Source organism: Podarcis muralis, chromosome 1 (assembly GCF_964188315.1).
Source record: "Podarcis muralis chromosome 1, rPodMur119.hap1.1, whole genome shotgun sequence".
In the NCBI taxonomy this organism is placed as follows: Eukaryota; Metazoa; Chordata; class Lepidosauria; order Squamata; family Lacertidae; genus Podarcis; species Podarcis muralis.
The window spans coordinates 7,035,130-7,047,461 of NC_135655.1; positions in this window are offsets into that span (position 1 = coordinate 7,035,130).

Sequence of the window (12,332 nt, forward strand, 5' to 3'; positions counted from 1 at the left end):
TCATGCTGCGTGTCTGTAGTAAAGAGTTTTAACGAATTGCAACCCTGGTTGGTCCCACGGTTCCCAATAAAGGGGCCTTGGAAACTGTTCCTTCAGGGGGAGCTAATGTAGAACAGTGGCTGAGCGATTCAGTTTGCAAATCAGGAAATCTCTAGCTCAAATCTTACGTCTGCCAAAAATTCACAAGGTGACCTTTGGGTACTTATTTTCTCCTCCGCCTCTGTCTGCAATAAAGGTAAAGGGACCCCTGACCATTAGGTCCAGTCGTGACCGACTCTGGGGTTGCGGCGCTCATCTCGCTTTATTGGCCAAGGGAGCCGGCGTACAGCTTCCGGGTCATGTGGCCAGCATGACTAAGCCGCTTCTGGCGAACCAGAGCAGCACACAGAAATGCCATTTACCTTCCCGCTGCAGTGGTACCTATTTATCTACTTGCATTTTGTGCTTTTGAACTGCTAGGTTGGCAGGAGCTGGGACCGAGCAATGGGAGCTCACCCTGTCGCGGGGATTCGAACCGCCGACCTTCTGATTCGCAAGTCCTAGGCTCTGTGGTTTAACCCACAGCGCCACCCGCATACTAATACAGACCTACCTTGCAGGGCTATTGTAAGGTGATGTAACCCTCTAAATGTGTTATATGAATTAATCTGGCTTGAAATTGAGGCAAATAATTTTGTTTGTCCGTAAGCATACTGACCTTATTCCCACCTCCTTATTCCCACAGAGCAGAACATTCTTATCCTTTGTATTTTCCACTTCTATGAAAGGAAATGCACCTAAATGCATGAAAGAAATGTACTTGGTGAAAGAAAATGCTGATTTAAATTCAGTTTGCACGATAAAATACACATTTGAGGATTTTTTTCAATGGCAGGTTGTTGTGCGAAAAACAGGACAAAATGGACTTATGAAGCTGGGAATATGCCCTGGAACAGAAATAGCCTTCTCGGCCCATCTGTATTTGAAACCAGCTTTAAATCTGAGATTTCAGATGCTGTGCTGCTACTTCATCACTGGGAAGACCCAAAGGGACCTAGAGGTGGTCTGGTTGTAGAAGCACTTTGCTGATCTAGATCCTGGGCAGCCGAGAGATCCAGCACGGCGAACGCTCCCGGTTCACGAAACGAGAGTCGTGCGAGGGTGTGCGCCCCAAAGGAAGGTCTGGAAAGGAAAGCACGTTGTTGTCGACGAGAGGGAAAGGGGGCGATGCGAGGCCTTTCGAGAGAGCCTGGCACAAAGCGCCGGGAAGGCGGATGTATGTGTTTGTGCATGTGCGTGCGTATGTACGGAAAGTGTCAGGATCAAACAGCCGTTGCCACAAGCCGGGCTTACGATCCCTCCTGCCATAATCCAGGAGCGAACACGGATTCTGAAGAAGTCGCTTCTTCAAACTTTCATGCAACAATTAAGTATTCCATTGTCACGGCTCAATTAAATGGTACGGCCTGAGAAAATTGGGGATTGTAAAGTGAGGACGGAATGCGCTTTGATCCTCCTTCCAGGGTTATTGTTTCATTAATAAATGAACATGTCATTTGTCTCACCAGAGGGAGCCCATGCCCTCCAGGCACTGTTCCCTTTTTTGTTCAGGTTTTATAAAGATGAATTTCCAGTGCTCAGAAATACCATGGATTAGAAGTTAAGCCTGACAGCACTTCGGGGAGCTCTGAGCTTAAAGAGCCTCACACAGGTCTCCAAAGCAGTTGTTTACTAATAGAGGGAACTGGAGGCTGTCTGCAGCTGCTGATATCGTGTTACCATTTGGAAAGACAGTAGCTGAGATAACAAATCACACAGTTTTAATAATTACTCCTGCTTTCCCTCTTTTTCAGGGGTTTCTTTCTCTCCCTCTCCCTCTCCCTCTCTCTCTCTTTTTGTTTCCTGCGTGACTGCGGAGGCTGGACTCCATCCAAAAAAACAGATAAAAACAGTATGGAACTTTTATCTTTCCGCGATAATGACAACACATCATGTTCCGCGGAAAAGTTTCCTGCTGGATTACGTCTTCCTCTCCCCGCCCTCCCCTCTATTTCCCTCAAGTTTCAATAAAATGTAATTATACTTTATAATTCTGCTCTTTTAATCTTCCCCCCCCCTTTTTTTTTAAAAAAGAAATAAATAAAAGGAACTTCACACCCACAACGTTCTTAGGTTTTGGGGGGCTTTTTGGGGGTGGGGGTGGCGACACTGAATTGTCTCCCCCCCCCCATTGACAAAATGCAGAAAACACCCCTTCTTTGGGTAGACCTGCCGTCAAAACTCCATGCACAAGCAGAGCTGTTTTGCATTCAAATTAATACCTACTTTAATTTGGATGCAAAATAGCTGCCCTATTATTTAAACACACACACACATACACACAGAGTTAACTAAGTCATTTGGCAATGAATGGGTACTAAGATATGATATTTCTTCTTGTTGTTGTTTTTAATCCTAAATTGAGCTGACATTAGGATTGGTATATTTTAATATCAATAGATTAGCCCTAAAGAGTGGAAGCCTTATTTAGAAAATCTGCATTTTTAATATGCTCTCCATGAATCTTTTTTTTTTTTAAAAAAGTGTCCATTTAGACGAACACTGGATTTGACTGGGGCTGTTTTTGCTTCTTCCTGGTGTTTCAGAGGAAATTGTGTATTGTTGCAGCAGAAAGCAGGCTCCATTTGCCAGACAATGGCACCGGCTAATTTCTGGCAGTGGAGGAAAGAGATAAATGTCCTATAATTATATCTTCGCCGTGAAACCTGAGGTCTAGGAGCGTCAAGGTAACCTAAACTTTTCCCATAGCTTTCACTGCGCTTCTGATGAGGCCGTGTTCCATTGGATGATTAAAGGGGGCTAACACTCTCTCGCTCGCTCTCGCTTTCTCTTCTCCTTCTTTTTCAAAAAAAGGAAAAAGAGAGCATTATTTCAGAATAATCTTAATTGGCGAAAGGTTGAGGCCTTTCTAGGAGGGGAGGGAAAAGGTTGAATAGTCTTTTCAAGTCACATGAAAGTTTCTGGGATGAATGTACGGTAATTAGATTAATAAGTAGCTTAATTTATCACAGCTGAGGATTTCAGCAACCACACATTAGAGAAAGGAGGGGAGGGGAGAAGGCTAGGGTGGTGGTTCGAGATTTTTTAAATTTTGGGGGGGAAGGGTGGTGGTGAAAATGTGCGGAAACTTGTTTAACCTTACACACGCAGTGTATTTCTTTGTGTGTGTGCACGCGCACATGCGCAAATTAAGCAGTTGCGGAAGAAATTAGCACACATCCACACGAATAACAGAATGAGGAAGGCCCTGTTCTGGCCCTTTGTGCTCTCTAGTTAGTAAGAGGTATTAAGATTTGCCAAAGAAACTTTCCTCTGTAATGTTATTCCATACCCTCTGACATTTCTCTGATGAAAATAGGGGTGTCCTATATTATTATTATTATTATTATTATTATTATTATTATTATTATTATTATTATTATTATTATTACTATTATTATTATTATGACTCGCCCATCTGGCAGGGTTGCCCCAGCCACCCTGGGCTGCTTCCAACATATATAAAAACATCGTAAAACATTAAAAATTTAAATTGGGCAGGCTGTCTTCAGGTGTCTTCTAAAGGTTGTATAGTTACTTATCTCCTTGGACCAGGGGTCAGATAACTCCATACCCTCCAACATTTCTCTGATGAAAACAGCATTTCCTATGGGAAAGAGGGACATTCTGGGATCAAATCAGAAACTGGGATGACTTCTGTAAATCTGGGAGCGTCCCTGGAAAAGAGGGACACTTGGAGTGTCTGTTATTTTGAGGGGAGGGGGTGCGGGAACTGCTGGGTTAGGAAGGAAGTCTGCGGACTCCTTGTTTTGGGCGCTGAATGTTTCTGTCGCAGAAGATGCGACGGGAGGTTCTGGTTACGTAGAGATCCTTGCTCAGCTCACGAGAGCCATGCAGAACTCTGCCAAGGGCAAAGCAGTCGGGCCCCGCAGGTATCGAATGTTGCCATGCGGTGGCTTCTGCATGCCAATGGAACAGATGCGCAACATCACCGCGATGTGGGGCGTTTCGTGTGCCAAGAGGGCCGGACCAATGGGCAGCAGTCACCCCGCAGCAAGAGGCAGCGCATGTACACCGTTGCAGAACTACAGCCGACCTGTTTACAATGCAGAACAAACAGGGCTTCTTTCCCATCGCCTTGCGGGGTCTACATCTTTCGATTGTTAATGGGGCACAGCCTTTCTTCAAAACAGGCTGCCTCTTGGCTACACCAAGCTGGATGGCACGCAGTTTGTGGGCTCACGGTGGCATCGGGAATGTTCTGGTCCCTCCCTCTGCCCGCCTGCCCGCCCCCCAGGTCTGTGTTTTATTGTGTTCTCGGAGGACAATTCCTCCCCAAAATTTTGATCCGCCTGTGCCGTTTTGATGTTGCCATCCTGGAAAGAGAAAGCTTTGTGTCTTGTCATTATTTATCAGCCCGGATGCCTGATCTCATTAAACTAACTCCTTAACTCTTGTGTTCCTGTAAATGGGGGGTGGCAGGCAGAGAGATTCCCAGTGCCTCTTCATGAAAGCTCTTGGCACTGGTGCAAAGGAAATCCGGCGCTTGTGTCTCGCAGCCCTAGTGCGACGGTAGCTGTCAGGGCTCCGCAGCCGTCGTCATCTTGAGGAGGCCCTAATGAAAACCCAGCAGTCAAGAGAGCCTCTTCCGCTTGTGTCGCCTGGTTCTCTGCAAGTATTGCCTCTTTGAAACGGGATGATAAAGCCAGCTCTCGATATTGCTTTCAGCCATCTCCAGCGTGGCATCAGCTCCCTGTCGCCTAGAGGGGAGAGGAGGCGAAAGAACCCAAATCGGAGCACCCAAACACTGTCATGAAAAGGGGAATGACACAGCAAACTGTTGCTTGCTCTCTCTCTTTAACGAGAAGAAGGAAATATATTATCTGACACTTAAGAGAGGCCTGTTGGAAAAGGAGGCATGGGTGGGGAACTGTAATTATGGCGCAGATAACCCGTCCATAAAGCACGGCTTTGGGAAAGGCAGAGAGGATCAAAATGCTGGGAGTGGCTTTTGGATCACACCGGCACTCGCCAGCTTGATAAGGCTGATAAGTATAACCAGTGGCTTAGCACGATCGATTCCTCTCCATAGGAGATCTCTCGGAAAGCTCACATCTTCTCCTCTGTTTATATGAAAGCGGCGCTTTCAAGATGTTTTATCATCTAGTAGCAAATATGACGTGAATGGACGAACGGAACCTTTCTTCTTCTTTTAATCTTGAAGGGGAGAGACTGAGGAAAAAATTAAACAGGACAGCATTTAATTATGCCTATCGAACAAACCCGTAGAGATGAGGAGGAACTTGGGTTCCTCGCACATGTGCCGGGTTTTCCGCTTTTTCTTCTGATGAACCCAAGTGTCTGACTCTAATCTGAAATGGATATCTAATTATTGTTTAACATTATTTGTTTAGTTGGCGTTAACGACCTCTAATTTGCCTTTAAATGATTCATTTGGTGTTTAAATAAAGCTCCTTTTACTTAATAATGTTTTCTTTAACCAATCTTTGCTAATGTCAATACGCTCTTTGTTTAACCTTCTTAAAGGAAACATTTTCTCGGCTCCAAGACAATTAGGAATTATTACAGCAGTATTGCGGGGGGGGGGGGGGGGAGAGAGCCATGCAATCAACAAATGGTATTGTGACGATGAGGCTAAAATCAAAATATTCCCTCCAAATCACAAAATCAGGAAAAAGCGGTTCCTCAAATTTGCCTTTGAAGTAACCCCAAGGTGGAACTACGCGTGTGTGACAAAAAAATCTCTTTGAGATTTCAGGATCAGTGTTTCCTCTATGAAACCAAGGCATGTATATCTTAGTACATCATGCACAGCAGAGAATCAGTGAGCGCGGGACCAGCCCTACTATTGACCAACCTGAGGCGCCTGACAGTATTCAGAGCTGTGGGAGGGACGGCAGATTTTGATGGGGGTCCAACGTCTTCTGAAAATGATTACGAGGGTGCACCTAAGATCACAGGGGGTGGTTGTCTTCCCCTGGTGACTGCTCACTGTCCTAGTAATGTTGCATGGCAGGTGGGGGGGCACCATTTTCTGGCTTGCCTCAGGTGGCAAAATGTCTTGGGCCGGCCCAGAGTGAACAAGAGAGAGTGCTTGACCCCTGCCACCCCGATTATTCTTTCCTGCAAATAACACCCCTCCCCATGTAGCTTTTAATTGTGCCCCTTTCAAGCTGGTCTAGGACACTAGAAACTTTTCTGTGGTACGCACTTGGCTCCTGGTGGAGTACAGGGTCAGATTTAAGGTGCTGGTTTTGACCTTTAAAGCCCTTCACGGCCTAGGACCCCTGTACCTATGGGACCGCCTCTCCCGGTATGCCCCATGGAGGACCTTAAGGTCCATAAATAGCAACACCCTAGAGGTCCCGGGCCCTAAGGAAGTCAGATTAGCCTCAACCAGAGCCAGGGCCTTTTCAACACTGGCCCCAGCCTGGTGGAACGCTCTGTCTCATGAGACCAGGGCCCTGCAGGATCTGATTTCTTTCCGCAGGGCCTGTAAGACAAAGTTGTTCTGCCTGGCCTTTGGCTTGGAGTCAATTTGACTCCCTCCCCCTCTTTCTTTTTTCCTTTCTCCCCCTGTGATGAGGCTGTATTTTAATGTTTCAATGTTGTATTTTAATCTTGTTTTTAAGTTGTATTCATTCAACTTGTTTTTATTATTGCTTGTTAGCCGCCCTGAGTCCGGCCTTGGCTGGGGAGGGTGGGGTACAAATAAAATTTATTATCATTATTATTATTATTAAACAAACGAATCAGTATGTAAGTATGAATGCCTCCCTGGGGAACATTTCAGGGAGGAAATGGTTGCTGGGGAAGGGGTTAAGCACCCTCTCCCCCTTCCTGCTGGCATGCCTCTTCAGACACCTCTCCATCCATCCCTTTTCAACATAGCACAGGTTTGGGAGCAAACAAGCAGAGGTGTAATTTTAACCCAAGGTTATTTTAGGGCAGGGATGTGTGGTTTTTCCTGAGCTTGAGAGTCCATGCCCTTCTAAGCAACTTCCCAGGGGTCGCATACCAGGGGTAGGCGGGGCTAGGGGGAAGTGGGTGGGGCAAGAAATGTTAATTTCCCCTTGGTACAGTAGACTCGTTTCTTCACGCACGCCTCTCCAGCCTCCATTCAGGCAAGCGAGAAACATGATCAGAGCTCGCAGACACATTCAATTCAGTCAAAAGCTTTCAAAGGAGATGCAAGGCAGGAGCGGGAAGGGGTGTGGCCTGGGGAGAAGGGGTGTGGCTAAGGAGGTGGGATGGCCTGTGTCGAGTCCTCAGGACCAGAGAGACTAGCTTGCAGGCAGGAGCAGCCAGCCAGGGCAATGTGTGGGGACAGTGTTACTTACCTGTCTTCCCCATATCGAAATCACTCTGATAACCAGGAGGTGACAGCAGCCACGAAATTTAAAGACGCCTGCTTCTTGGGAGAAAAGCAATGACAAACATAGGCAGCATCTTAAAAAGCAGAGACATCACCTTGCCAACAAAGGTCCATATAGTAAAAGCTATGGTTTTCCCAGTACAGTGGTTCCTTGGGTTAAGTACTTAATTCATTCCGGAGGTCCATTCTTAACCTGAAACTGTTCTTAACCTGAAGCACCACTTTAGCTAATGGGGCCTCCCACTGCCACCACGCTGCCGAAGCCCGATTTCTGTTCTTATCCTGAAGCAAAGTTCTTAACCTGAAGCACTATTTCTGGGTTAGCAGAGTGTGTAACCTAAAGCATATGTAACCTGAAGCGTATGTAACCCGAGGTACCACTGTAGTGATGTATGGAAGTGAGAGCTGGACCATAAAGAAGGCTGATCGCTGAAGAATGGTTGCTTTTGAATTATGGTGCTGGAGGAGACTCTTGAGAGTCCCATGGACTGCAAGAATATCAAACCTCTCCATTCTGAAGGAAATCAGCCCTGAGTGCTCACTGGAAGGAGAGATCGTGAATACTTTGGCCACCTCATGAGAAGAGAAGACTCCCTGGAAAAGACCCTGATGTTGAGAAAGATGGAGGGCACAAGGAGAAGGGGACGACAGAGGACGAGATGGTTGGACAGCGTTCTCGAAGCTACCAGCATGAGTTTGACCAAACTGGGGGAGGCAGTGGAAGACAGGAGTGCCTGGCATGCTCTGGTCCATGGGGTCACAAAGAATCAGACACAACTAAACAACAACAACCAGGAGGAGGAGGAAGGAAGTAGTGGGGAGGTCAGGACAGCGCAGGCACAGTAGGAACACTGCTGGCTGCTGCCTTTGGCCCTCAAGATTGAGCCTTCTCTTTGAGCAGAAGGTTTCAGATTCAAGTGAGGAATCTCCAGGTAGGGATGGGACAGACCCCTGCCTGAAACCTGGAGAGCTGCTGCCAGTCAGTGTAGGCAATGCTGACCTAGATGTGTGGCAGGGGTTATAATAGGTTTATTGATTTATCCCTCCTGGCCCCCACATCCATGAGTTGAACACAGTTTTAAAAATTCCCTTCCTTAACCACAAAATTAAACATATGGGAATAAGGCTGCAAAACTTTGTTTTGAACAAGTCCAGCTACGAGGAAAGCTGACTTCTCCCTTCTTAACAAAGAATCAGGCAACAACGTGTGAAGCAAATTTAAACATGAGATTTACTTACTTTATAATCGTGCATTGGTTCATGGCAACAGTAGCAGTAAAGAACTATGCAGGTGAAATACTTATATTTACAGTATAACCAGCTTCAGGTATGTGCCTGGAACGGAAGCAAATGGAGGCATGTCTGCCTCCAATGCTGGTCAAAGGAAAAGAGATAGTAACAGGAAGTACTCTATGTTCCTTCCTCTCCAGGAGGGGGAAGGGAAATGACATCACACAGAGCCCCCTCTATCAATTGCATCTCTGTGGTCTCTGTTTACCAGCAATACAGCTGCATGGACTTAGCCCCTTCTCATGCTAACTAGCAAGAATATGCATTTGTTAGGTTTGTCTGCTCATCTCCCACTAGATGGATTAATGGTCTGACTCAGTTTATGGCAGATGTTCCTAACACGACATGGCCAAATCATGTGACTACTCTCATCTGAACCTGAATTCACCCCTGGGAGGAAGGACAACAGCTGAGCAGTAGAACATCTGCTTTGCATGAAGAAGGTCTCATGTTTAATAATATTTATTTATTTATACATACATACATACATACATACATACATACATACATACATACCCCAGCCACTCTTGGCAACTCCCAACAGAATATTAAAAATATGACAAAACACCAAACATTAAAATCTTCCCTAAAAAGGGCTGCCTTCAGATGTCTTCTGAAAGTCAGGTAGTTGTTTATTTCCTTGACATCTGATGGAAGGGTGTTCCGCAGTGCGGGCGCCACCACCAAGAAGGCACTCCTGTCTTCCACTGCCTCCTGCAGTTTGGTCAAACTCATGTTCAGAGCTTTGAGAACACTATCCAACCATCTTGCCCTCTGTTGTCCCCTTCTCCTTGTGCCCTCCATCTTTCCCAACATCAGGGTCTTTTCCAGGGAGTCTTCTCTTCTCATGAGGTGGCCAAAGTCTTGGAGCCTCAGCTTCACCATCTGTCCTTCCAGTGAGCCCTCAGGGCTGATTTCCTTCAGAATATTTTATAGGAGAATAGTTTATAGGAGGGGGAAAACCCCCTCAGCACTTATGAGTTGGCTTCTATAGTCCTGTGAGTTCCCCCGATCTACAACCTTCCGTTCCTGCCTACTTTCAGCAGGATCTGTGCTCATTTTCCTCCATCTCTGTGCGTGTTTTCTGTGTGTGGCAGCAGCCCACAGGGCGAAATCTGTGGGTCACACATCTGACTCGATGTTGTCCAGCCTCCCGATGGTGCTTTATGTACAAAACAAATCCCTTCTCCCCCTCCCCGCCTTGATTTATTGGAAGAGCTTCGGGGGGAAAAACCAAACCAAAAAAACACACCCCATCTATTACTAGAAACACATTCTTCCCCCCACAGGGATAAGCGAGAGTTTCGACAAGCAAAGTTGAAGCTAATGTGTTGTGTTAGGTCGATCTGCGCGTGTGTTTTAGGGGCGAGTGTGACTGACACTTTCTGAGATAAGGGAGCTCGATTGCAATTGCCTTCATTTACAAGAGGCTGGGAAGTTCATAATTAAGGTCAGAAAGGAATACGAGGGAGGAAAATACAGAGAGACTGCGATCCCCCTGAAGCACAGACAAGGCCTGGGGAGAGGGGCAGCTGACCCAGGCAATTGCATAGGGGACACCGGCTACTGGGTTGGTTTTACTGAACGCTCCTGTGTGTCGCCTGTTTACTGCCCTTGAGAATTCCTGTTCTAACCGCATCTACTTATAAAAAATAAGTGGATTGGCTGAACCGAATTTATGCCCCTGAGCCAGGGTTTGCCATGGGTACAATAAAGTACAATAAAGGAGATTCCGACTCAAAATCAGGGAAATATTTCTGGCAGTAAGTGCTGTTTGACAGTAGAACAGTCTCCCTCGGCGGTGAACTCTCCTTCCTTGCAGTCCTTTAAGCAGAGGTCGGAAGGCCATGTGTCATGGGTGCTTTAGCTGAGATGCCTGCATGGCAGGGGTTGGACTAGATGACCCTTGGGTCCCTTCCAAATCAATAATGCTATGAAAGTCTAGCCACCTCTGATTCATGCCATCAGGCTGCATACACGCTATACAGTGGTACCTTGGGTTACAGACGCTTCAGGTTACATATGTTTCAGGTTACAGACTCCACTAAGCCAGAAATATTACCTTGGGTTAAGAACTTTGCTTCAGAACAGAAATCGTGTTGTGGCAGCAGGAGGCCCCATTACCTAAGTGGTACCTCAGGTTAAGAACAGTTTCAGGTTAAGAAAGGACCACCAGAACAAATTAAGTTCTTAACCTGAGGTACCACTGTATATCTACTTAAAGGTAAAGGTAAAGGTACCTCTGACCATTAGGCCCAGTCGTGGACGACTCTGGCGTTGCGCGCTCATCTCGCTCTATAGGCTGAGGGAGCCGGCGTTTGTCCTCAGACAGCTTCCGGGTCATGTGGCCAGCATGACAAAGCCACTTCTTGAGAGCCATAGCCGCACACATAAACGCCGTTTACCTTCCCGCCGGAGCGGTACCTATTTATCTACTTGCACTGGTGTGCTTTCGAACTGCTAGGTGGGCAGGAGCAGGGGCAGAACAACAGGAGCCCACCCCATTGCGGGGATTCGAACTGCCGACCTTCCGATCGGCAAGCACTAGGCTCTGTGATTTAGACCACAGCACCACCCACGTCCCTTATATATCTACTTACATTTATGTATATCCCGAGGGGCTCAAGGAGGCGTACATGGTTCTCCCCCTCCTACTTCAATCCCCACAACGACGCTGTGAGGTAGGCTCAGCTGAGAAAAGGCAGTGACTGTCCCAAGGTCATCATCATAATTTAATATTTATTATTTATACCCTGCCCATCTGGCTGGGTTTCCCCAGCCACTCTGCGTGGCTCTCATCAGAATATTAAAAACACGATAAAACACCCAACACTAAAAACTTCCCTGAACAGGGCTGCCATCAGATGTCTTCTTAAAGTCAGATAGTTGTTTATTTCCTTGACATCGGATGGGAGGGCGTTCCACAGCGCGGGCGCCACCACCGAGAAGGCCCTCTGCCTGCCTCCCTGCAACCTTGCTTCTTGCAGTGAGGGAACCACCAGAAGGCCCTTGGAGCTGGACCTCAGTGTCTGAGCGTGGGGATTTGAACCCTGGTTTCGGGTGGCGCTGTCGGTAAAAGCCTCAGCGCCTAGGGTTGCCGATCGAAAGGTCGCGGTTCGAATCCCCGCGGCGGGGTGCGCTCCCGTTGCTCGGTCCCAGCGCCTGCCAACCTAGCAGTTCGAAAGCACCCTCGGGTGCAAGTAGATAAATAGGGACTGCTTACCAGTGGGAAGGTAAACAGTGTTCCGTGTGCTGCGCTGGCTCGCCAGATGCAGCTTGTCACGCTGGCCACGTGACTCGGAAGTGTCTCCGGACAGCGCTGGCTCCCGGCCTATAGAGTGAGATGAGCACACAACCCTAGAGCATAGGCGCCGACTCCATGGGGCTTGAGGGGGCCCGAGCCCCCTCAAAAATTCGTTTGGGGGGGCTCCGCCCCCCCAATAATCTCCGGCGCCCCTCCAGCAGAGCGCCATCGCCACCCCTCCCCCAGCCCAAAATGCACAGGGAGGGGCGGGCTGCATGCCTCCTGCCCTCCCTCCCAAGCAAAAGCTCCACCCAATTTCCTTTGGAGCTGATTAATAGGCGCAGCACGCTCTCCCCTATTCGC